Source organism: Saccopteryx bilineata, chromosome 6 (genome assembly GCF_036850765.1).
Source record: "Saccopteryx bilineata isolate mSacBil1 chromosome 6, mSacBil1_pri_phased_curated, whole genome shotgun sequence".
Taxonomy (NCBI): Eukaryota; Metazoa; Chordata; class Mammalia; order Chiroptera; family Emballonuridae; genus Saccopteryx; species Saccopteryx bilineata.
The window spans coordinates 196,499,640-196,526,997 of record NC_089495.1 but is presented as its reverse complement, the minus strand read 5'-3'; the positions used below and the strand labels follow the sequence as shown (position 1 = coordinate 196,526,997).

Here is a 27,358-nt window from a genome sequence, read left to right as displayed (position 1 = left end):
CTCCCCCTCACCTACCCAGTGGCCTGCCTGTGGCATGAACTAGTTACGAGCATCTAACAGGCATTTCTCTCGCCACCCACAACCACACAGACCTGCAGTACCCCTCGCTGGGCTGGACTCCGGCACAGCCAGGATTTAGAAAAACCTTATAAAAGATCCCAAAACAGACAGCACAGACCTCTCCTTGGTGCCGTGTCTCTCCTGTGCCCTCCCTCCTGTCCTCCCCCCCACAAACACATGGACATTTCTCCATAATAGTAATGACAAATCTTTACACCATGAGCAGGGGCAGCTGATTAAATCTTCCCTCTGTACCCAAGATCCAAAAAATATTAATAGTAACGATTTCCTGTATGTGTGTGGAATTGTCTAGTTCACAGGATAACATCATACCCACCAACTGCTTTGAATGTCATGACACCCAATGTGGTCATGGAAGTTATCCTGTTTGTCACAGATGAAGGAAGTATGGATCAGAGAGAGGAAGCAATTTTATGAAGGACACACAGCAAGTAGAGAAGAGGGGTAAACATCATGTATTAGCCTACCCCAGTCTGATGCACCTCACGGCCTTTTCCTCCCTGCTCTGGGCTTATTTCCCGAAGGGCGGGGGTGTGTGTGTGTGTGTGTGTGTGTGTGTGTGTGTGTGTGGATTTGATTGATAGAACATCTTGCTTCCCAACCATCTCCACCCCATCAAAGACATCCACAGTTTGCCCAAACTAGTGTTCTACCCCTGCCTCCCAACTTCCCCCTTTACAAACGGTGTTTTGCCACGCCACCTCTGGGTCTCTGCTTCTATCTGAAAGCCCACTCTCACTGTGCACATCCAATCCTGCCAGGCCCAACTCAAGCAGCTCTTCATCGAGAACCCCATCTGATCACCCACCCAGCCCGCAGCAGTCACGGGAACCGCCGCCCCTCTTGGTATCGCCATAGCACTGGATTCTTTCTCACCAGGTCATTATTTATGGGCTTGGGACTTCTCTTCTCTTAATCTGGGGGCACCCTGAGGGCAGGAACCATGATGTGTTTTCCCTGGAAGCTCCCACAGGCCTCACACAGTGACTGGAACATAGTAGGGACACAATCACTATCTGCATGTCAGTTGCATTAATCCTGGAAAGAAGGACCAGATGCGTTACCTGGAGAGAGATTTACCCGTACAAGGACAGCGCCCTTTAGAAGTTTAAGAAGGTGGACAGGAAGTACACTCGCTGCACTGGGTCAGCGCAGAGTTGCCGTAAACTCGGGCAACAACCGAATCCATCTGTGAATTCAAAGAGGCAAGTTCAAGCCTCACCAAAACAGGCCTTGAAATGGAACCTGGAGCTCTCCCTAGACCTTGGGGCTGCATCCACACAGTGTTCGCTCCAAAACCACCACAAATGTCTCTCTCATCTCAGGGACAGAAAAGCGTTATCCCAGGCCCTGCCATGATGGAGCTCACAGCCGACAGGGGGAAGGAGCTGCAGGACCAGACGAGGATGAAACAATATAAACACACTCTAATGGGGCGTGTCTAGGTGACCACAGCAGTGCAAGGTGGGAAGGCATCCAGGCAGGAGGATGGCCTAAAATATAAAGGAGAGGACAGATACCATGCAAATACACACGCATGAGACTGTGTGTGTGTGTGTGTGTGTATAGTAGCAGTTAAAATGTTAAAGAGTACAATACTAAGATTTCCAGGCAAAGCTAAAGATGCAACTAATTATCCAAATAATTTTACCCCAAGGTCAGGCAATAAGCACAATCAAAGGACTTTCTGGTGCTAGAGGGACAAAACACGTGGCTAACTTTTTCTTTTTATCAGATTGTTTTAATGCCACATTAACACACACATTCATGGCCAAGTCTAAAGTTGATCTAGACGGCATACCCTCTAAAGGAAATAAAAACAAGAAAATTCAAGTTTTCTGAACCTCCGCTTTCTCAATAGTCCCAGGATGAAACGGACCTCACAGGATCTATTGCAGATACATTCATGAGATGATGGACACAAAGCACTCGTTGCTATGAAAACCACATAGCAGGCTCCTGGTTGCTTTTGAGTATAAGTGTTGGGAAGCATTAGAGGGGAGAATATGGATTGGAATCTGCAGATGGGAGTTCTAATCCCAGCTCCACCTCTTCCTGGCTATGACCTTAGGTAAAGCTAGGTAGCCTTCCTAAGCCTCAGTCTCCCAAGCTGTAAAATGGAAATTCTAATGCACAGCTCATAGTTCCAATGATAAAACAAGGTAATAGGGCAAAACATTTACCACAACAGTGGTAGTAACTTCTAAGTGAAGTATTACTGGTATTACGTGACTTTTGTCCAATAGTATGTCTATATTGCAAAGCTAATCTAGAAAATTGAGTTTATAATCTGCATGTCCACAGATACTCGGGTGCTGGAGGTAAAGAGAAGGCATGATACGGGAAACACGTGAGAGTTCTGGGTCTGCTTATCCAGCACAGCAGTCTGCACAGGTGGGCTCTGGGAACGGTGGCCCCTGACCACCGGCAGTAGGAGCAGTTCTCAGGGAAAGACAAAAATCCAAGCTGCGAGCTGGATATCTCAATTATATATCCACTGTACCTAAATTTTGAAGAGCAGCTTCCCATTGGAGGTCACTGACATACATACACACACACCCATATGAGACCCCAGATAATTATTTTCAATGTGTATAACTAGTGCAGAGAAATGAGATATTCAACAGACCTAACTTTCACGCTGGGAATAGGAGACATACGTGTATTTTCCATAGATTCAAAATATTTACTTCGTTTCACTATTAAGATGTAAAGAGTCAGAGAAAGCAAGGGACGGAGTATGGCAGACAGTGGTGGCCACCCCTGTCCCTCTGATACCCCACAAAAGTCACTGTCTGCAGGATTTCCCTGTCTGTACCAACAGCAGCCCGCATCTCGTCTCGGTGTATGGGCACTCTCTGGGCGTGGGGGCAGAGCAGGCTGGAAGAGACAGTTGCTGGAGAAGCACCCGGCTTCCGCGTCCCTTGGTGGGTGGCGACAGGGGGTACTGCAGTCTCAGGGAAGGTCCCCAGCAGGACTGAGCTCCAGCTGCCCCCCAGCAGGAACCCACTGGATAACACGCCCACCGTGAGCTTTCCACGCTTCCCTGTCCCACAACCATTCTATCGGGTGCCTCCTGGGATCTCCTCCAGAATAAACTCCTTGTGCCCAAATCCTTGCTTCAAGGTGAGCTTTGAGAGGAACCGAAACCAAGACACAGAGAGAAATGGCAACATGACATAGGAGGAAGGGACAAAGGCGGAGGGAGACGGTAACCAGTGGGAAGGCAAACTTGGAGGAGGGGACATGGGATTAGACCCGAGAAGGAAAGGACCAGGATGAGATGTCAGCTTCCTCGACCAGATGGCCCTTATTCGCTACCATCCCACCGCACCCCACTGTGCTGGTTCTGCTAGACCACCAACCCCATACATAAATGCATGCATTCCCCAAAGGCTCACCTGTCCCCGCCCTGTTCCTGCTGCTGGTGGGCAACACGGATGCCTGGTCACCGGGTCCACCAGCCAAGGCAGAGGGGCAGAGCCTGGCTCCATGGCTCTCACCATCCAGACGAGGCCACATCTTCCTTCAAAATCACTGAGGGAAACTTCAGATCAGACAGCCAGCCCTGTGCGGCGAGGCTTGCCAGGAGCACAGATACGACAGCCACCTACACTCTGGATGAAGACACCCTGGTTGGGACAAATGGCTTTCCCAAAACATGCGCTGTTGCTAAGAGCAGCAAGAGGCAAATTGTAGAAATGTTGCCGAGGGCCGTGTGAGATAAAACCAAAGGTTAAATATGGCCATGGGACAGGAGGGTTCCCCCCACCCCAACTTGGACGCTGCAGCCTTTGACTTTATAAAGCTTTAGATAACTCCTTCACCCTCAACAGGGGCCCAAAGGGGCCAAAATTGTTCTTGGGAGTGAGGGCAAAATAATCTTAACTATCACGATGGTTCGTGGCCCCGCCAAGTGCAACCCTATCTGACAAAATCTTATTTCATTTAATTTCATGGAGAGGAGGGATTAGTTTAAAAAAAAAAAAGCTAAAACGGCTCCTTAGGAGAGTGATAATGGAGAAAAAAAAGCTTGAGAAACACTGATATAATGATGAAAAGCCTATTCTGGGTGCACTTGCAACTTCTATTAGGAAATGATGTCCGCCACAATCAGAATCGAACTCCTGCCTCTCATCTAACACCCTGTGGGAAACAGCCATCCCAGGGCAAGGCAGGGAGGGCGGAGGCTGTACACTGCGCATGCGTCGCCACGAGCAAGCGCACCCTCCGACTTTTCCAGCGCTTTTCATAAGCTCCAGAGGTTATCTTAATCTTCACCGCTCCGCGGTGAGGCTACGGAAATAAAGAAAGATGGTTGTCATTGTGAAGTCAGTTCTAAGACCTACGGATTACATGGCTCTTCCTGGGTCACAGAAGGAAAAGCCAAAAATGTCAAGAGGAGGAGTCCTGCCCTTTGCCACCATCGCCCTGAACGCGGCTCCTGGTGCAGGAAGCAGGGTAAGATTCTGGTGAAATTGCTGACGTTCAGCATGTCCAATGGAACTGAGCTCTTCCCCCAAACTTCTTCTGTTTCCCACCCCCCCCCAGGGCCACCAGCTACATCACCACTCCCTAAGGTGCCAGGCAAAAATCTGGCAGGACACAGGATCTGGCCAGTCAAGAAGAACAGCTGAGAGCCCAGGCTTTGAAACCTGCTACACTGGGGTTTAAAGCTTAACTCTGCCATTTACCAGCTATGCCCTCAGGCAAGCTATTTAACCTCCCTGACTACCACAGCGCCCCCTCTCCCACCCCTTCCCACAGAACAGACAGAATAGTGACCTTCCTTCCAGGGAAGTGATATGGTTTAAACCTGGTGAGATCTGCAAAATGCTTAGAACAGCACAGGGCACAGAGGAGGCGCTCAATAGATGGGACTTGCTATTGTTGCTGATGCCGTTGACATTGGCGATGTCTTTAACCTCCGGACTTCTAAAACATTGCCTAATGTCACTTTTAAAAGCGTAACATGGCAGAAGACTGACAAAGTCTCCTCTCAGTTCCATAACTCACTAGGGCAGACTCTTCGCAGAATTCATTCCCTTGTCTGTGAGACGTGGGTAACATCACAACATCCACCTTGCCAGGCGGTTGGGAGCATTAAATAGATAATGCACATAATACACAGCAGATGCCCAATAAAGTGCAGTGGCTGCCGCGCTCTTAATTACATCCTATTTCAAATCATCCTCTAATTGTTTCTTGCATAGAATACTACGTTCAAGTACCTGACCGTTCAGGAGTACAAAGTACCAGAGAGGGGGGCCTCATTTCCCAAGTCTTCTTGCAATAAATAAAAGCAGGCATTGCAAAAGAAACTTAGCTGTCATCCAGCCAGCTGAGGTCTGAGGACAGGGCCAGATAACGTGTGGTTCAGGTCAGGGCAAGGGGACTTCAGCCGGGGCCTGTAGAGGAAGCATGTAGGGAACGCAGATTCTCAGCCACCCGGAGCCCACTGACTCGGGAACCCTGGAAGAGGGCCTAACGTCCTGTTCGTCCACTAGCCTTCTGGACGATGCCGGCACAGCCATTTGTCTGTTCCACTGCTCCATACAGATGGAGTCAGATGCTTCCGGCTCCATTTCCCCAATCCTTCCCCCGCCCTTTTATTAAACTGACTTCATCAGTGATTCATTCTCTGCCCTTTCTCGTGGGATCTGTTACACCACATCCTCAATGTTTGCATCCTTTAAGTCAGGGGTCCCCAAATTCTTACACAGGGGGCCAGTTCACTGTCCCTCAGACCACTGGAGGGCCGGACTATTAAAAAAAACTATGAACAAATCCCTATGCACACTGTACATATCTTAAAGTAAAAAAAAACAAAATGGGAACAAATATTATACAATGTTTAAAAATAAAGAACAAGTAAATTTAAATCAGCAAACTGACCAGTATTTCAATGGGAACTATGCTCCTCTCACTGACCACCAATGAAAGAGGTGCCCCTTCCAGAAGTGCGGCGGGGGCCAGATAAATGGCCTCAGGGGGCTGCATGCGGCCCATGGGCCGGCTGTAGTTTGGGGACCCCTGCTTTAAGTAATGCAAGGGGGCAAAGTGAAAATAGACATTAACTAAGATAGCCAACAAAGGTGGCTCACAGCAGGTCCCTGGAGAGGCTGCTCCAGACAGAATGATCCCGGAGAAGCCAATGCTGCCCCAGACCAGATAAGAAACAAGGCAACAACCAACAGCAGCAGCCCGGTGCGTCCAGCAGGGCATAGCAGCCAGGGAACTGCTGGGCCACCCTGCGAATTGCCTGCTCTGTCTGGGCCTTGGCAATGACACCAACTCTGCACCGGTTCTCCTGAGACCCCTTCAAGCCCCATGCTTCTGAGTCCAAAAGTTCAGCAAAACATCAAAAAGAAGGTAAAGGATTAATGTTCCTCCTCCTGGATTTCTTCCAGTTTAGGAAGATGTGTGAACAAAGTGAAAATTACCGTACTTCCCCATGTATAAGACGTGTCCATGTACAGACGCACCTTAATTTGGGGGCCAGAAATTTGAAAAAAAAATGCATTACATAAAGTTATCGAAGTCAAGTTTTATTCCTCATAAAACTCATACAAATCATCACTGTCAGAACTCCCATCCATTAGCTTGTCCTCAGCTGTGTCTGATGATGAATCACTGTCTTCAACAACGAGTGCAAAAACAAGCGTGAAAAAGCAGGAAATGCGAGTTTAAAAAAATCTACAACCACTATATAAGATGCACCCAGTTTTTAGATCCCAAATTTTTCAAAAAAAAGATGTGTCTTATACCTGGGGAAATACGGTAAAAGTAAATAAAAATATAATTTGTTTTCGTTTTAATTTTTCGGTTTCCACTTACAGGTAGAAAAGGGATGCAGGCTGCTCTAAAGAATTTTCGAATGAAATGAACTCAGATCTCCCAGCGGAGTCAGGGAGCAGGGAAGTAGGTTCAGATTGATATGCAGCGAGGGCGGTGTGGGCGACAGCCAGTCTGCAGAGGGTGGACATTTCATCTTCTTAGCCATTTATCACCCTTAGAAAAGTTGGCTGAGGAAAAAGGCCACCAGGAAAAGAAGAAAAAAACATGCAATTTCCCAATTCACTTGACTAATCTCTCCTGAAAACTAACATGGCAACACAAATGGTGGAGAATTTTGTGTCCTGTGGTTAAAAGAATCAAATACAAGACACGACGACCCTGTCTTCCCTTAGGCTTTTGTATAAGTTGAAATAAATGAAGGAACGGGAAAAACAAAAACAAAAAAGAAAGCGACAGTCACTTAACACCAAGTTCAGGCGTGCTGGTTGATGTCTCAACAGGTAGATGAAGTCAGCTGCGCTAACGGGCACTTTGTCCTCGGCTCGGAGGGTTGATACCGCAATTACATGAAGCCAGCAGAAATTAAAACAGGTTTACTTTTTTTTTTTTTTTTCATTTTTCTGAAGCTGGAAACAGGGAGAGACAGTCAGACAGACTCCCGCATGCGCCCAACCGGGATCCACCCGGCACGCCCACCAGGGGCGATGCTCTACCCACCAGGGGGCGATGCTCTACCCATCCTGGGTGTCGCCATGTTGCGACCAGAGCCACTCTAGCGCCTGGGGCAGAGGCCACAGAGCCATCCCCAGCGCCCGGGCCATCTTTGCTCCAATGGAGCCTTGGCTGCGGGAGGGGAAGAGAGAGACAGAGAGGGAAAGCGCGGCGGAGGGGTGGAGAAGCAAATGGGCGCTTCTCCTGTGTGCCCTGGCCGGGAATCAAACCCGGGTCCTCCGCACGCTAGGCCGACGCTCTACCGCTGAGTCAACCGGCCAGGGCTGAACAGGTTTACTTTTGAGGATGATCTAAATGCAAGAAGTAACGGATGGATCATCAGGAACTCGGCTCCTACAGGGGCTTACAGGACTGCCAGAAAAACAATTTAAAACCCTTAAGACAGTTTTGTGTACACACACGCACACAAATGTATGTGTGTGTCTGTGAAATGTGACGCCTTAATCTGACATCTTATATACTTGTTTATAATAATACCTTAAACATGCAGAGGTCGGTAGTGAATTAATGTTGGGCAATTGCTCCATCGAGGGAAGCATTCCTAAAGCCACACTGCCTTTGGAATAACTGCAGGCAGGGGAAACTGGAGAAATAGATAAAAAAATAACAGCAGACCGTATTTTCTTTTTTTTTTAAGTGAGAGGAGGGGAGATAGTGAAACAGACTCCTGCAGGTGCCATGACTGGAATCCATCCAGCAACCCTCATCTGGGGCCAATGATTGAATCAACCAAGCTATTTTTAGTGCCTGAGGCTGATACAACCAACTGAGCTATCATCAGTACCCAGGGCCAAGCTCGAAACAATTGAGTCACTGGCTACAGGAGAAGAAGGAGAGAAAGGGGAGAAGGTAGAAGAGAGGAGCAGATGGTTGCTTCTTTTGTATGCCATGACCAGGAATCAAACCCAGGACATCTATATTCCAGGCCGACGCTCTATTCACTGAGCCAACTGGCCAGGGCTGTATTTTCCAAAGATGTCTGCAACCATCTCTCCCCCACGCCATGTGTTCTGCAAAGTGATCTTGACATTCCCCATCCAGAAGCAGAGTCTCTGTCTCTGCCCCTTGAATCCTGGCTGGCCCTCTGACTCCTTTGACCAATAGAATATGGCAGAAATAATGTCCTGCTGGATCCAGGCATAGTTCTTAACTTGCCTGGCATCTTGTATTTCCTGCCTCTAGGGACACCAGTTTCTCAGTCACCATACTGTGAGAAGCTACTTGTGGACACTCTGGTTGACAGTCCCAGCTGAATAAAAAGCTGATGCCAAGTATCTCTGCCAATCACGTGAGGAAGCCACTTTGGACATCCAGCCAGGCTGAGCCTCTGCGTGACTCCAGTCCCAGCACCATCCGTCCATAGACTCGGAACAGACAAGAAGAAGAAACTGCCCGGCTGAGTCCAGGCAACCCACTGCACCAGGAGAGGTAATAATACACTGCCTGTCAGTCACAAAATTTGGGGGGATTTGTTACACAGCAATAGATAACCCAAACACATGATCTGAAAGACAGAGTTGGGGTAAAGGCTTGAGACAGATAACAAATCTGCCCCCCCGAGAGTCGCCCTTATCTGCGTATGAGGACCTCTTCAAAACATAGCACTACAAATTCCACAGCACTGCAGAGAGAGATGAGGGGAAATGTACTTGAAGCCAACGACGTGGAAAACAAAATAAACGTCTTACTAGATACACCATTTTCAGGGTGCTAAAATCACTGCTCAGAGCCATGTAGTGGGACAAACAGAATTTCTAAGGTCTGAAATCTAAAAAGCCTTTTAAAAAATGCAAATAACCTTATCCACTCTAAGTCTCTATTTTAGAGTAATAAAAAATGCATTAGCCAAATGCATCGCCTCTGGCACCAAGCTAAGATCAAGTCACTTAAATTCCAAGACCGCCTCTCCTACCCACACAGTAAGTGGATGATGGCCACACCTGAGAAGTTGGCCAAGGAGGGCAAGCTCTTACTGAGTTTCCCTATTTTCTTCTATTTTCCTCTCCCTTTCTCTGTGATTTGTTTAATCTCCAATACACAATAAAGCAATGGGGAGGAAGTGAGTCTTGTTATGTAAGGACCATGGTCATGTGAGTGATAAAACCAGGACAGTATGAGAAAGAGATCAGACCTCATTACAGAGAGGAGAATAAAAATCACAGTAGGCTGTGGCCACACACCAAAATGGTTTGGGGCCCAGTCCTCTCGATGATTACTCGACTGGCAAGTGGTAGCACATGCCACTCAAAACTCATCGCACATAAAGGTCTCAAACATGCCCAGGGCTCAAGAACCACAGGTGCCCGCCAGGACCAGGCAATCTGCCTGACTTCAGCTCTAAGCTCTTCACTGTAGGACAAGACTTCACTCACTGCCTCGTCTCTCAAGATTGGACATTCATACTCAGCCAATTTGGTGTTCATTCTTTCATGCAATATTTATTTAGTACCTACTGTAGCAGGGGCAGAGGATATGGCAACGAACGAGTCAGAGATGGTCCCTCTCTTCACTTGAGCAGACGTTCAAGTAGAAAAGACCCCCCCAAAAAAAAAAAACCCACAAGAGATTATAGACAATGATGAGTCAATGTAGGAAGAAATAGGAGATGTGACAGAGGGGAACTATATGAGAAAGGCCAGTTTAGGTTAGGTGGCTGAGGGAAATCTCACAGAGGTGGTGGCATTTAAGCTAAAGCCTGAAAGGGGGAATGGATTTGGATAAACAGCATTACAGGCAGAGAGCTCAGTATGTGCAAAGATCCTGTGGTTGAAAGGGAACTTGTCATGTTCTAAGTTAAGGGTGACCACTGTGGCTGGATAATAGAGAAGGAGTGGAGAGAAGGGTGGGAGATGAGTCAAGAATGAATGCAGGAGTTTAATACAAAACATTAAAAGTTTGACTTTTAGCTCAGGAGCAATGCGAAGCTATTAAAGAATTTTAAGTAGGAAAGTGACAAAAATCTGGTTGATGATTCCAAAAACTGCCCCAGAGTTAGGTTAGTGGCTACCTTTAAGAGGGGCTCCAGCAGAGCTAGTGACCCCTAGCTCTAGCCAGTGACCTTGAGCTCAAACCAGCGACCTTGGGCCTCAAGCCAGCGACTTTTGGGCTCAAGCCAGCGACCATGGGGTCATGTCTATGATCCCACACTCAAGCCAGCGACCTCAGGGTCTTGAACCTGGCTCCCCAGCATCCCAGGCTGATGCTCTATCCACTATACCACCATCTGGTCAGGTTATATGGCATATTCTAATAAAACATTTACAACGGATTACTCTGGCTTCTCCCAGGAAATGGATTTTTGAAGCAGCAAGAGAAGGGTAGGGAGGTGAAGTAAGAAACCCGTGCAGACATCTGGGGTGAGAGTTGAGGGTGCTTCGGGGAAGGAAAGAAATCCAGATAACACAAAAGAAACACATTTATTCCACTACCACAAATCCATCAAATAAATATTTATGAAGCGCCGACTATGTCTCAGCTGTTGGGAACGGCTGGAAAAGATGAAAGGGGAGGAGAGGAGGGGTAGGGAGGCACAAGTTATAATGCAGACAGGGTGAGTCAAGGGGAAGGGGTAGAGACAGGTGGTGGCCAGAAGTTAGCAACTGAGACCCTTGGTGTCATCTAGGCACAGAAGAGTGAGTCCCTGTTCACACTACTCTGACCACTCCTCACAACTGGTCCCACAACAGGACTTTAGTTCTTTGCTAGAGATCTCGGCTCTGTGATCTGTTTGAAAGAAAAGAACTGTTTAAAGAAGAATCAAAAAATACTCTAGTGAGAAGTCAAATCTTAAAAGCAGAGAGCTGGAGAGGCCGAGTCCTCATTTGGAAATGATGGGAACAAACTGATATTGAGAAAAATTTGTATAATGGTTTATTACTCTGTGAATTAATCACCTTTTAAGAAACGGGTCGTGCAAATTATTCCTGGAGTGGGCAAAAGCTCTAGAAATGAGCTCCTAGTTAGTTACCAGACTTTCATGCTTAGTAGTCAGCCAGGGCATCTGTTTAAAAAATGAAAACTCTTTTGCATGCCACGGTTCAGCACCAAGGGGACATCGTCTCATCACCAGGCAGGACATTTAACATTTCCCTGGAAAAGACATTCTCTTCTGACCTCCCTCCTACTCTGGGTGGGAAGTCTCCAATCTACATGAATGGAGATGAAATGTGTCTTCTTATGTAGGTGAAGGTGCAAAAAAGGGATGAGAGTCCACTGATGTAGCAGAAACCAGACCCATGCTGTTAAAAGAGGACCAGAGCCTTCTACTAGCGTGTGAGCAGATGACATCTAACATCTCTTTCAGATCTGAGGGTGAACGATTTTTATTTGATTGGCTGGAAGGCAAAATGGATGGGAACACTTGTAAGCCACACTTCAACAAACACATACCCATCCAAAAAGACAAATTCAATCTACCCAGCACCAAAGGGTGCCAAGAACTATCGATAGGAAACTGCAGTGTAGAAATGAGGGCTCCTTGGAGCTTGCAAACCAGGGGAACGGAAATTTTCCATATGGAATAATGAGAATGTACTTGCCTTGAAAATCAGAAATTGTTCATTTCTTTCCACTCCATTCTGTTCCATGCTGTAATATGAAGGTCACCCATGGGTCAGAAAACTAGACGAAAAAATAATGAAATTTGAGGCTGTGCGGGGTGAGGAGAATCAAGGATAGCAGTGAGAAGGCAGGCAGGGAGGAAGGCAGGAAAATGGAGGACCGCTTTCAAAGTGACACCCTAGTACGTCTGGAAAGAAAGTAACATCAATATGGAGGAAACTCCACCAGTGCCCACGTACAGCTTCAAAAAGCATTATCCCATAAGTGAACTGAAATTCAAAAGTTGAGTAGGGAGGTTCAGGCACAACTTTTATTAACCCCGTGTGGCCCCAGGAGACTTCCAAAGCAAACACCCCTAGATGGTTGTGTTTCCTGATGCGACTCCTTCATGATACAAATGTGCCTCCTGCCTTAATTAAACTCAGCCTCTCATCAAGGGAAGGAGAAATAATCCCAATCTAACATCTCATCCATGATAAACTTTCCTGTCTCTCTTCTGTTTCCAAACGAATTTGGCTTATTAAAAAAGTAATGAGTTATTAATTAACTGTACAGTCATACAAAGCTGTTTAATTCTCAATCTAATTAGCAGCAATCTGTTGAAGGAGTCTAATGATTATTTTAAATTTGCTAACAGAAACATCTTTTCACTTTTCATAAGTTATTTATAGCGGAGCTCGCATTGGATCCTGCTCCATTTTTAATTTGATAATATTTTTATTAAACACTCCACGCTTTTCCCATCTCTGTGTGACAGGATTTAAAACTATCAACACCATTGGAAAGCCCAGAAATAGTATCCTGGGTCAGCCACCTGCCAATGTGTCTTTGAAAGAAGTCCCAAAGAACAAGCTCTGTGGGGAAGCTGAACTCGGTCCCACTGATGACGCTCTCAAAGAAGAGACAAAACCCAAGTGTGGACTGAAGGCTTAGAGTCACCGGGGGTTGGACGTGGCGAGGGGGGATGCTCGCCACGACACCTGCGGGCATCTCATCTTCATTACTGACACAATACAGGACGTTCCTGAACCTCTTGTTTGAGAAACAATACACATCTCATCCCATTTCGTTTCTGCGTAGAATTGTTGCTGTAACCGCCACGGTAAAATGTAAAAATAACAAATGCCATTTTGCACGCATGCCCTTTATAATCTGCATTTCTCTACGCACTAGGCGTTTCTATGCACATATTAACATAAAGGACCATCTACTCCAAACTGTGGAGCAAATAAATGCGCACGCATACACACACGCCACCTAAAATACAATGTGCTTAGGAAGAGGCGTTTTTATTCTTCCCTATAAAACACAAGGATTAGATCATCAGTGCGCCTCCCTCTCCTTCTCTGAGAGCTAATGTGAGGTGAAACTGGTAGGTGGTGAGGACCGCTGTTGAGAAATACCCAGAGGAAGAACTGAGGGAGGAAGCAGCAGGTTCATTAGCTCTCTCCTCGTTCCTGAGGGGGGATGGGAAACCATTTCCTATGTCACTGCCCCCCCCCCATATCTCCTCCTTGGTATATGAACAGGCAATATACATAATGGTTAAAAAAATGGATTCTAGAGACTCAGAGACATGGACAAGAATGTGATGGTAATGGGGGGCGGGGGGGGTGGAGAGGGGGCGAGGAAGGAGAGAGGGAGTGGAGGGAGGGGAGGCGCACAAAGAAAACCAGATAGAAGGTGACAGAACACACTTTGACTTTGGGTGAGGGGTATGCAACATAATCAAATGTCAAAATAATCTGGAGATGTTTTCTCTGAACATATGTACCCTGATTTATCAATGTCACTGCATTAAAATTAATTTAAAAAAAAAAGAAAAAAGAAAAAGAAAATGGATTCTAGAGCAAGACTGCTTGGGTTTGGACCCAAGCTCTGCACTTACCAGCTGTGTGCCTCTGAGCAAGTGATTAAGCCTCTCTGTGCCTCAGTTTACTCATCTAAGAAAATGGGAACAATAACAGTACCTACTTCATAGGATTAATCAGTGGTCGACAATCTCATTAGTCAGAGCCAAATATCAACAGTACAACGATTGAAATTTCTTTTGAGAGCCAAATTTTTTAAACTTAAACTATACAGGTAGGTGCATTGTTATTAACTTAATTAGGGTACTCCTCAGCTGGCCAAAGAGCCGCACTCAAGGGGCCAAAGAGCCACATGTGGCTCACGAGCCACAGTTTGCTGACCACTAGATGAACTAATAGTGCTGAAGCCCTTAGAACAATGCCTGGTAGAGTGTACATGCTCTGTTATTTCTATATGAAATTAACACTCATTAGGTGCTTCTGCCTATAAAATATATAGGAGTTAGGTATACTGCAAGGCCATTATCCCACTGAAAAAAAAAGTTTGTTATTTTGTTTTAACAAAAGCCAGAAATTCAAATTACAGAGAACATTTGGGCACAGTGTAGAATTTCTTATAGGCTGTGTTTTTCTGTTTCTTTCTTGAGAAAACCTAGGATAGGGTGCTAAATTAAATGGCTTACAATTCGAGCCCTCTCTAGTGTTTTTATTTATTAAATGTCATTATTCATTAAAATGCTAATAATTCACTAGGTTTTTAAAAAATTAAACACAGGACCTTGAAAAAATTAAATAAGTTGAATATTAATGGAGCAGAAAGCCTAAGGGAGTGTGTTCTGGAAACTAGTTATTTTATTTATTTATTTTACAGGAAAAAAAAAAGAGTTATAAATAGTTTTAATAATACCAGTAATAATACCAGCATTTATTAGGCATTACCCGCATGCCGGGCACCATGCTCAGTGCATTGTGTGCGCCACCTCACTGCACCCGTAGATGCCAGCAAAGCTTTCCTGGTGACGGTCGTCTCCTCTCCTGATTACTTCTCTCTCCTGTCTCCTTTCCCAGTTATGCACCCCCTGTAGCCAGTGCCCTGAGCAGGGCAGTCCAACACTTCTTTTGAGGAGATGCCTTTTTCCAACATCCCTACCCCTGAAGGTCAAGCAGAATTTAAGAAGGTGCCCAGGAGGCCCTGGCCGGTTGGCTCAGTGGTAGAGCGTCGGCCTGGCGTGCAGGAGTCCCGGGTTCGATTCTCGGCCAGGGCACACAAGAGAAGCGCCCATCTGCTTCTCCACCCCTCCCCCTCTCCTTCCCCTCTGTCTCTCTCTTCCCCTCCCGCAGCCAAGGCTCCACTGGAGCAAAGTTGGCCGGACGCTGAGGATGGCTTCATGGCCTCTGCCTCAGGCGCTAGAATGGCTCTGGTTGCAACAGAGCGACGCCTCAAGATGGGCAGAGCATTGCCCCCCGGTGGGCATGCCGGGTGGATCCCGGTCAAGTGCATGCGAGAGTCTGTCTGACTGCCTCCCCGTTTCCAACTTCAGAAAAATACAAAAAAATAAATAAATAAATAAAAAATAAGGTGCCCAGGAGACAGAGGGTATAAGCAGGTGGATAAAACGTGGTGTAGCCTTTTAAGCTGGACGCCAAAGTCTTGCCATGAGCCTGGATGCCCAGTTTGTCACGAACAGAGAACACATAGCCTCCTTTTACTCATCCACAAAACCGAAGTCTTATGAAGTCATCGCAAAACTCCCTAACACAGATCAGAGAACACAAAGCCCCATCTTGGAAGGCTCTCTGGGGGTTCCCCACTCTGTCCATGTCCCCCCGTTGGAGATCCTGGTTTCCTCTGGTTACCCCATGAGTGACACCACAGAGCAAAGAGCATGATTCTCACTCAGGGGCCAGCCTGTCCCCCAGAGAACTCTTGACAATGTCTAGAGACATTTCTGGCTGTCACAACTGGGGAAGGGAAGAGTTCCTATCGCTTCGAGTGGCCAGAGGGCAGGAATTCTGAATACCTACAAAGCACGAGACAGACCCTCCCCCCACAACAAAGAACTGCCTGGCCCGAAATGTCAATTCAACTTCCAATTCAAGCCAAAGATAAGAACACCTGCCCTCAAGGGGCTCACCAACAGCACCGCCTTTGGGTAGGCAGTCAAACAGCCTTGGGCAAGCCACAACCCCTCGGTCCACTTTCACTTGCTCGTCCAAAACTAGGAGTCTGACGAAGTCATCTGAAAGCTCCCTAACCAGCACTGCGCACTGGCAGCTATCATCTGCCTGAGTGTGATCTCAGAAAAATCATGCAGTCCATTTTCTGGCCGCATCAACTCTAGGTCCTAGTTGGAAACGTTCCTTATGGGTAATGGCTTTCAGATGGTGGATCTAATCGACTCTTGCAGGGGACTGAACTCCTGACTTTGGCCTCATCAGCCTCACTAAAGAATCTACTGAGCTGGACAGACGGAGGTACAAAAAAACAGCTTTTCCATTGAGTAACATTCAGCAGCTGATTCAACACCGTCCAAGCTCATCGACCACAGGGTCCGCCCTCTAGAACCAAGAATCTCAAGTTCCAATGGAGAACCAGTAACTTCCAGATAGCCCACTGGGCCAGTCACTAATTAATGATCACAAACCAGAACACCAAGTGACGGTGGGGGATCCAGTACAGGTTGTTACATTAACATCATGAAGTTAATGACATACCAAACTGCACCAAAGCCCAACAATTACTTATCAGACTTACCTGTGTGATAATAAATGATGGCAATGTTCACCCACCACCACCACTCAGGCAAGGCCTACTTGTGCCTCCCGGCTCACACACGATCTCCTCCAGGAAGTCCTACCTAATGGGCCCTCACCCCAGATCCACTACCCCCGTGTTCCGGTAATGCCCTGGGCCCACTGCCATCACAGCTGCTTTCCTGGTTTACCGTAATTAACTCTTTCTTCGTCTACCACAAGTTTGAGGGCTCCTAAGAGCAGACACTATAATTTCTGTTTGGGTCTGTGTTTGCCACAGGCGGCATGGGGCTAGGACACACCGCTGTTGAATACCGACCAGCTGCAGATTCTACGTGCGTTGAAACATGGCTGTATCCGATAGCTCTTGCCACAAAAATGCTGGCCCTAAACTCAGTGGCTTAGAACAAAAACATGCTCTGTGCTCGCAGGTCTGCGGGCCGTCTGCAGGACAACTGGTCTGGGTGTGGCTCAGCTGGGCTTAGACTGGGCCTCCAGTTGGGTTCAGGTCTCTTCCACAGGACTCCCATCCTCCTTGGACCAGAGGACAGCCACCCCTGTGTTCTCACGGCAATGACCGAACACAAAAGGGGCCGACAGAAACACGTGGTATTTCCTGGGGCTTGGGCACAGCTACTTCCATCTGTCATGTTTCGACTTAAAGAAGTCATAGGGATGATGCCAACCTCACCAGGTGGGGAAGCAGGCTACCCCTGTACTCAGAGGGAGTGCCAGGTCCTGTGAACAGATTGGGTGGGATGGAGAATTGGGAGCAACAACCCATTCTAGCGTGAGAGTTCCCACGTGGAAAACGGGGCTGCTTTTGCATTGGTCTCGAGTCACGTGTATTTACCGAGTGTTTATCCCAGACTCCCCCCAGCAGGAGTTAATGTATGTGCCATTCCATTCTAGGGTCTAGCACTCTGCTGGTCCTGGTTAATAACTGGCCCCAGGTCACACAATTGCAGAGATGTAAGGATGTACACAGACCAAGGTCGGGCTAACACCGAAGCTCACCACCACACTTGGCTTCTCCCCAGCAAAACTGAGCCCAGACAGAAAATACAGTCAAAAGAACCGTGAGCAGGAGGTGGGGAGGACCGCCAAGCGCCAGCCTCGTGACCTGAACCACCTTGTCGAGCTCAGCCCTCACCCACACACAGGGACAGGGTGACAGAACCTCTCAGACACTCTGTGAGCCAAGTCCAGGCATTCTGTCTCAGAACCCATTTCAGAACAAGAGGTCATTTTAGTCGCAAGAGCAAAGAGCCCATCCCACACTCTTATGACAAACGCTTCCAAAACACCCTCAATGAAGCTTCAAGTTGGGCAGCGCTGAGTTTTGCTCTAAACCATAAGACAACATAGATAAAAATCACCCCAATCTCATTTAGGGTCACCCTGGCTTTTTCCCAGGGAAGTCTAAAAAGATGTGTGCGCAGATCAAAGTCAAAGGCCCATATCTTCCTGTTCCTTTTGTAACAACGTCACATTCACATTCAATGGCGTCAGCTCAGCCACACAGAGCCCGGGCCCAGCAGCTATCAGAGAAAAATTCTGATTTTACAAGCGCAATGCACTTCTCTATCACGACTTCAGAAATAGATATCTTGTGGTTGGTAAGCATTCAGCTAGGTTTTTCTGTAAAGGGCCAGAGAATAAACATTTTCGGTTCTGCCACGGTACCATGAAGGCCACCACAGACTCGACGTCTATGAATGAGACAGGGTTGCATTCCAATAAAGCTTTATTCACAAAAACTAGAAGGGAGATGACTTTGGCCCCAGGGGCAAACTTGGCTGACCCCTGATCTAAAAAGATGAGACAATGTTTGGCTGAAATTCTAGAAAACTGATCTGTATCTTCAAGAAGACAATGAAAATGTATAAAATTTCTTTGACTGAGTCTGATTTAAGTAAAGCCTCCTCCACACCTACGTACTCCTTTAATTCTCTCTATAGACTGAGAAGATGGAAAACTGCATTCCCATTTTACAAGTGAAGAAACTGAGGCTCGCTGAGCTTGGCGACCCACCCTGGATCACACGGCTTATAAGCTCATCATATGTGACAGAGCCGGGATTCGAACCAAGGCTTGCGTGAATTCTGGTTCGAGGACTCTCCAGCATCATCCTAAGTTTTGCTATTATGCACTCTGAGCCTAAAACGCCTATAAAGAATGGTCGGAAAATAACCACTTTTATTCTAAGAAAATCATCAGTGATGCATTCAAATGCATGAATAAGATGTTCATTAAAGCCCTTTTTATAATACTATAAAATTGGAAACAATCTGAAGTGTCCGATATTAAAGGGAAGGTTGAACGAATTATGATGTAGCCATTGAAAATAATGTTAATAAGAAGATGTAATAATATTGGGAAATGTTCACCATAATGATAACTTTAAAAATAACCAGAAAGCAATACACTGGCTCAATCTTTATTGTTTAGCATGTTTCTCATACACATAAACGCTCTGGGAAAAAATACTCTAATTGTTTACGATCATCTGGTTCTCCCTGGTTCGGAGATAGCAAGTAATTTTATTTTATTCTTTAAACTTCTTTGGTTTTGCCAACCTTTATTCAATATATATATACTTGACTTTTACAATCAGATGAATGTGTTTTTTTAAAAGCAATTTATCCCAAATTATTTTCTAGCCTCTCTCCTATTGTTCTGTTTTATGTCTTCTCTTATGGGTAAGAAATGTACATAAATGAAAAATTTAAAACCAACTATTCCATTCTCTGAGTTCAAGGGAGACGCCGATACACAATCCTTAACTAGGAGCTGGGTTTATGTCGCTAATCTCGAAAAGGCTCCAGAGGTGGTCCTTCGAAAGTTCAGAGCTACCCCCCAAGAGCACAGACATACGTGAGTCCAGCCCTGTTTGCAAGCCTGTTTGAGTAAAAATAAGCCTTCTTGTTTCAACATTCATCCTTTCTAAGGTTACCGGTTTAAAAAAAACAAAAACAAAAAACTTTACCACTAATACATATTATGCGTAATATCCCAGGCACCATTTGTAATGTGTCTGATGTGATCTATGCGGTTTTTCATATTGCCTGAGCGGTCAGCGGTGAGTTGGGAGTTTCCTCCAAGTTCCTCACAGCAATATCAGAAAGTCAGGTACAACCAAGGCTAGAGTCCCCACCAAGGCCACTTGGGAGAGGAGGGACCCTGGACAGGCCACTTCAACTCTCTTCAGTTTAGCATCCTCATTCTTAAACGATGACCGGTAACCACATGTTCCACACCCACCAGAGAGTCAGGAGGATCTAATTAGAAAAGAGTGAACAGCACAAACACATTAAATATTTCACAGGTTCCTGCCGTAACCGCCAGGGATAACACTGGAGATGTCTTCCTCACCTACCACTCTCAGATCCAGATTTTTAAAATCGTTTTCTTAGAAACTGGTTATTTCTGCCATTCCGGAAGCAGACATTGTGTGCCTGCTGGCGGGTGGGTGGGTAAGTGGGGGTGTGTGTTAGCCCTTGTTTCATTCAGCTGTACAGAAACGGGGGTCCAGGGTAAGTGACAACAGCTGACATTCTTCTAGCCAATGCCAGTCCTACTGCCTCCCTTAATCATGCTTCGTGTTTTCTGTTGTTGTTGTTTCGTTTTTGTAGAATGGGCTTTCGACTTTCTTTTTTAGTTGACTTTATCGGGGTGACATTGGTTAATAAAATTATCTAGGTTTCAGGTCTATAATTCTATAGCTTTTTGTTTTACTACAAACATTTTATATGGGTAATGTAAATAAAAGTATTGATGGAAGCATACATTCAGAAAAGTGTACAAATCATGAAGAGATCACTTATTAAATTCTCACAAGCACACTTAGGTAACTGCCAGCCAGATCGAGAAGTAAAAATACTACCAGCCTCCCAGAAGCACCCTTCAGCCCTTCCGGTCAGCATCCCCTCCCCTGCTCAGAATAAGCACTGTCTTGACTTCCTGCACCATAGGTTAGCTGTTGCCTGTTTTGGAAATACTTATTAACGAGACCATACACTATTTTATCATCTGTGTCTGCTTCTCTTGCTCAAAGTTGACCGAGATTCGCTCACTTTGTTGCAATGAAAAAATTCATTATCTTCGCTGGAGAGTATTCCTGTGCATAAATATGTCACAATCAATCCATTCCGCTACAGGCATTTGGGTTATTTCTAAGTCTTCCTTAGTTCTTACAGAAAATGATGCTGCGAACATTCGTGTACATGTCTGTGAGTAAATACATCTACCCATTTCAGTCAGGTCTGTATCTAACAGTGAAATGCACCTCATACATTATGCATACACTTAGCTTTATTGGACCTGCCAAATTTACACCCCCGGTAGCAGTGTATAAGAACTTCAGTTGCTTTATGTTGTCACCAACGTTCGACAGCGTATCTTTATCTTTTAACGAATCTGGTGCACACGTAGTGAAATTTCATTGTAGACTTGTTCGCATTTCCGGATGATTAATGAGATTCAGCATCTTTGCATCTGCTTAATGTCCATATCTGCTCTGCTAAATGCCTCTTCAAGCCTCTTACCCACATTTCTTTTACGCTTTAGAAGCAGTTCATGATCTACTCATGCTGAGCAGGAAGGAGTGACAGGAAAAATCAAACATGGTAGACATTTAGAAAATAAAAATCATTTAAATGTACCTTTCAATTTCAATTTGTATCCTGGTCCTGAAATATGAATGTCCTTGAACTCCGTGAATTCACAATAATAATGCCATCCATAGAGAAGCCGCCCTTTACGAAGCACTTAATTAGTGCCATGCACTCTGTCAGCTCACATAAGTCTTATATGTGTTCTCGGGACAGTGCCACAACTCCCTGTTCCAGGTGAGGAAACTGAGGTTCAGAGAAGATGGGTAACTTTCCCAAAAAACTACACAGCTACTAAGTGACTGAACCATAATTCAAACCCAGTCTGGGGGGTTCCAAAACCAGTGCTCTTGATCAGCAAGCTATGTCTCAGCATTACAAGATTCCAGGATTTATCAAACGTCAGCACATCTCAGCACCCCCCCCCCCCCCGCAGGGCTTATGAAAAGATTGCAGGGTCCCACCCTCAGAGTTCCTGATTTAGGAGGCCTGGGGTAGAATCGGCATTTCTAACAAGTTCCCAGGTGATGCCAATGGGGTCACACTTTGAGAGCCCCTGTTCTTCATGATGACAGCTGTGTCTTTCATTCCTTGATATCCAAAGGCCCTGGCCCAGTGCCTGGCAGACACCAAACATGCAAATGATTTTTATAACGATTCCCGTCCCCGCCTGGCCCTCCATGCTGGCGTGGAAAGCCACGCCACCCAGGCTGCTGCAGGCTCATGCCAGTGACCCCGGGGCCCTTCGGGCTTGATGAGGACTGAGAGAGGGGTAACAAAGTGCTCTGTTCCAGAATCTCCTGCCCACAAACGTGAAGGGAGTAAAGTGACTTCCCAGGTTCCTCCATCTTCTTTCAATCAATATAAACCAACACAAGGGAAGAGTGACAGGCGCTGCCTCCTGGGTTGCACACTGCTCCCGGCACGGAAGCCGTCCTGGGTCCAGTGCCCCCAGCACCAGGACGGCGCTGGTCGCCGGAGGCAGTCCTGCCTGACGGTGCTCAGGCCAGCATGCCCACGCCCCTGCCCGGTGAACTGCCCACACTACGTCTCTCCAAATGCACGCTGCGCCCCAGACTGTCAGCTGGCCCCTCAAACTTCTTCCTCCCTTCCTCGCTGAGGAGCAGCACCCGAGTTTTTTCCCTGCACCACGTTGTCCAGATAAAAGACTCCATTGTTCGGCCTCCCTTGCATTGTGACATAGCCACGTGACAAAGGTCTGAGCAGGGGTAGAACTTCCCAGGAGTCTTAGATTGATTGATTGATTGATTGATTGATTGATTGATCTTCGTAAGTTTTACTGAAAAGTAGAACAAAAATATATGAAAAAAAAAAAAAAACAAAGGAAAATTAAGTTGGGTCTTAGTGAACTTTGGGTCTCAGCACCTCCGTACAGAGAGGGCTCTTTCAGAATTGCTAGCAGCAAAGTCTATCAACACCCGTGTTTGTCTTTTTTTTTTTTTAATTTTTTTAATTTATTTATTCATTTTAGAGAGGAGAGGGAGAGACAGAGAGAGAGAAGGGGGGGAGGAGCTGGAAGCATCAACTCCCATATGTGCCTTGACCAGGCAAGCCCAGAATACCTATGTTAACGTTGACAACAAACGGGCTTCAGATGACTACACAGATAAGCAAAAATAAGTCGTTTTTGCCTAACCGAATCAGCTGAATCCCTTGGCATTTATAGTTTGGACATGAACTTTAGAAGTGAAAGGGGAAGGAGGTATTATAGCATCGTCTTTGTGAAGATGATTTTCTTCAGCTAATACTTTGGAGTGACAATAGGAGACTGCCTTCTGTTGTTCCTGCCACTTGAGTATAACCTCTGCCCGTGCTTCTCTGTCACCAAAACATCTGTCTTGGTGAGAGCCTTGCTCATCTTCTTTAGAATTCCATCTAAATGAGGGATATGTCTAATTGCTTCTGGATAGGCTGCTGACCTCTCAGTGAAAGTCACAGCCAACTCCAGCAAATGTACCCCGGTCTCCGTGATCAACGTATTCCACAGGCAGGTGTGCCTGGCGCACGGGTCTCAGCCGCCTTTGCTTAGGGCCTCTTTCTTCCCGTTCAGCACTGCTCCCAGTGATTACCCAGGCTCTGCAGGGCAGGACACTTGAGCCACAAAGGAAGGATGAACAATATCTGCTGGATCTTTTTCTAGTCTTACAAGTTCAATTTCCAGATGTTCCTGAGTGATTTCAGCTTGAATATTTGTGATCTGCCATAGCCCGGAGAAGTTCACAAAGCAAGGAGCTGATTCCTTAGATGTACTGAACATCTCCTGAGTGGCTGTCCCTATAGCTACGAAATGGCCCAGCAGTAAGTAGCCCGGCAGTGTTTGTCCTGGATGTCGGGTCCCCAGGGTTCACCGCACCTATGGCTGAGACCCACCTCCCAGGAAGTCTTAAAAGAGAAGAAATACGCTCTTCTCTACCTCCATCCTGCTACTCCACATGCAATGGCTGGAGCTCAAGCAGCCACACAAATAGGAAGAATTAACATCATTAAAATGTCCATACTACCCAAAGCCATCTATAGATATAATGCAACTCCTATCAAGGTAGCAATGGCATATTTCACAGGGCTGGAACGAATATTCCAAAAATTTACATGGAACCACAAAAGACCCTGAATAGCAACAGCAATCCTGAGAAGGAAGAACTAAGTTGGAGGAATCATACTACTTGATATCAAGCTACACTACAAGGTCATAGTAACCAAAAGAGCATGATACTGCCATAAAAATGGACAGATAGATCAATGAAACAGACTAGAGAGCCCAGAATCAAACCCACGCCTTTATGGTCAATTAACATCTGACAGCCTGACCAGGCGGCGGCACAGTGAATAGAGCATTGGACTGGGACACGGAAGACCCAGGTTTGAGGCCCCGAGGTCACCAGCTTGAGCACAGGCTCATCTGATTTGAGCAAGGCTCATCAGCTTGAGCAAGGGGTTACTCAGTCTGCTGCAGCCCCCCCCCATCAAGACACAAATGAGAAAGCAATCAATGAACAACTAAGGAGCTGCAACGAAGAATTGATGCTTTTCATCTCTCTCCCTTCCTGTCTATCTGTTCCTATCTGTCCCTCTGTCTCTGTCACACACACACAAACATTTGACAAAGGAGGCAAAAATATACAACAGAGTGAGGATAATCTCTTCAGTGAATGGTGCTGAAAAAATTGGACAGATATATGCAAAAAAAATGAAACTAGGTTATCTTCTTACACCGTACACTAGAATAAACTCACAATGGATTAAAGACTTAAATATTAGACTCAAAACCATAAAACTCCTAGAAGAAAACACAGGCAGTAAAATCTCAGCTATTTCTCATTGTATTATTTTTCTGATAAATCTCCTCGGACAAGGGAAACAAAAGAAAAAATAAACAAATAGGACTACATCAAACTAAAAAGTTTTTGCACAGTGCCTGACCTGTGGTGGCGAGTGGATGGGGCTTCAACCTGGAATGCCGAGATCGTCAGTTCGAAAGCCCAGTCAAGGCACATACAAGAAACAACCATGAGTTGATGCTTCCCACTCGTTCCCTTCCTCTCTCTTCCTCTCTCTAAACTCAATGGCTAGAACCTTTAAAAGAAAAGGTTTTGCACAGCAAAGGAAACCATCAACAAAATGAAAAGACAACTCACTCAGTGGAAGAATATATTCACAAATGATGTATCTGATAAGGGGTTAATATCCAAAATTCATAAAGAGCTTATAAAACTCAACACCAAAATGAGAAACAATCCAATTAAAAAGTGGATAATGGGCCTGAAGAGACATTTCTCTAAAGAGGACATACAGATGGCCAACAGGCATATGAAAAGATGTTCAACGTCATTAATCATCAGAGAAATGCAAATTAAAACCACAATGACATATCACTTCACACCTGTCAGAATCATTATCATCAATAAGTCAACAAACAAGTGCTGGCGAGGATCTGAGGAAAGGGAGCCCCCTACTGCTGGTGGGGATGCAGACTCTTGCAGCCATTGTGAAAAGCAGTATGAAGTCATCTCAAAAAATTAAAAATGGAGAGTGATGTCACGGAAATGGCGCCGTGAGAAGCGCCTCCGACAGCTCTCCCCTAAATCACAACAAATTTATCAACTAGAAACAGAAAAATTTATCCTCGGAGCATTCCGGAGTTCCACACAAACTGAAAGCAAAAGGACTGTTATCACTTGAATCTGAGAGACGAGGGTGTGGAGGAAGCTACCGCAGCGACGCTCATTCAAGCCGTGAGGGAGTGCGCCTGCGTGCTATCAATAAGACCACCCTCAGATGCCGATAAGAAAGAGGAAATCGAATATTATGGATACAAAAGAAAGAGAGGCAACACAAATAGATGTGGAAAAATCTATGGAGAAAAGACTTAACATATTGGAAGCCTTGGAGCTAAATGACAGAGAATTTAAACTAGAAATCTTAAAAATACTCAGAGATATACAAGAAAACACAGAAAGGCAATATAGGGAGATCAGAAAACAACTCAATGAACACAAAGAATATATTACCAAGGAAATTGAAACTATAAAAACAAATCAAACAGAAATGAAAAACTCAATTCACGAGCTGAAAAACGAGGTAACAAGCTTAGCTAACAGAACAGCCCAGATTGAAGATAGGATTAGTGAAATAGAAGACAAACAACTTGAGGCACAACAGAGAGAAGAAGAAAGAGACTCAAAAATAATAAAAAATGAGAAAGCCCTACAGGAATTGTCTGACTCCATCAGAAAGAATAACATAAGAATAATAGGTATATCAGAGGGAGAAGAGAAAGAAAATGGAATGGAGAATATACTCAAACAAATAATAGACGAGAACTTCCCAAGCCTGTGGAAGGAACTAAAGCCTCAAATTCAAGAAGCAAACAGAACACCAAGTTTTCTTAACCCCAACAAACCCACTCCAAGGCACATCATAATAAAGATGACACAAACCAATGACAAAAAAAAAATTCTCAAGGCAGCCAGGGAAAAGAAGAGTACAACATATAAAGGAAGGCCTATTAGATTATCATCAGATTTCTCAGCAGAAACTCTACAAGCTAGAAGAGAGTGGACCCCAATATTTAAAGCCCTGAAAGAGAGGAACTTTCAGCCAAGAATACTATACCCATCAAAGCTATCCTTCAAGTATGAAGGAGATATAAAAACATTCACAAATACAGAAAAGATGAGAGAATTTATCAACAGAAAGCCCCCACTCCAGGAAATACTAAGGGGGGTTTTCCAACCAGATTCAAAGAACAAAAGAAAACAACACCACAAGTAACAGCTCCACCAAGAACACAATAAAACCAAACTTAAACTGTGACAACAAAGGAAAGAAAGGGGGGAGAGGATGGAGATTAACAGTAGCAAAGGATGATGAAGTGCAGAAATACTTATAAGATAGGGTACTACAATGAATATGGTAGGTACCCTTTTCATTACTTAATGGTAACCACCCTTAAAAAAACCACCACAAAAACACTTGACTTAAAAAAGGTAGCAACAGAGGAAAGAAGTATGGAACACAAACAAACAAAAACAAATGATAGAAAAACAAAAGAGAAGAATCAAACTAGATACAAAACTAACAGAAAGCAATTTATAAAATGGCAGTAGGGAACCCACAAGTGTCAATAATTACACTAAATGTAAATGGATTAAACTTACCAATAAAAAGACACAGAGTAGCAGAATGGATTAAAAAAGAAAATCCAACTATATGCTGCCTACAAGAAACACATCTAAGCAACAAGGATAAAAACAAATTCAAAGTGAAAGGCTGGAAAACAATACTCCAAGCAAACAACACCCAAAAAAAAGCAGGTGTAGCAATACTCATATCTAATAATGCTGACTACAAGACAGAAAAAGTACTCAGAGACAAAAATGGTCATTTCATAATGATTAAGGGGAAGTTGAATCAAGAAGACATAACAATCCTTAATATATATGCACCAAACCAAGGAGCACCAAAATATATAAGACAGCTACTTATTGA

The 27,358-nt window shown here is 45.3% G+C and overlaps 1 protein-coding gene and 1 pseudogene across 13 annotated transcripts in view; both read right to left on the bottom strand.

Moving 5' to 3' along the window:
• Positions 1–27,358, bottom strand: part of PTPRT (protein tyrosine phosphatase receptor type T) — a 956,692-nt gene that overhangs the window by 866,779 nt on the left and 62,555 nt on the right. The gene's annotated exons all lie outside the window — the stretch shown is intronic.
• LOC136308404 (HAUS augmin-like complex subunit 2) overlaps positions 23,011–27,358 on the bottom strand; it is a 31,385-nt pseudogene continuing 27,037 nt past the window's right edge.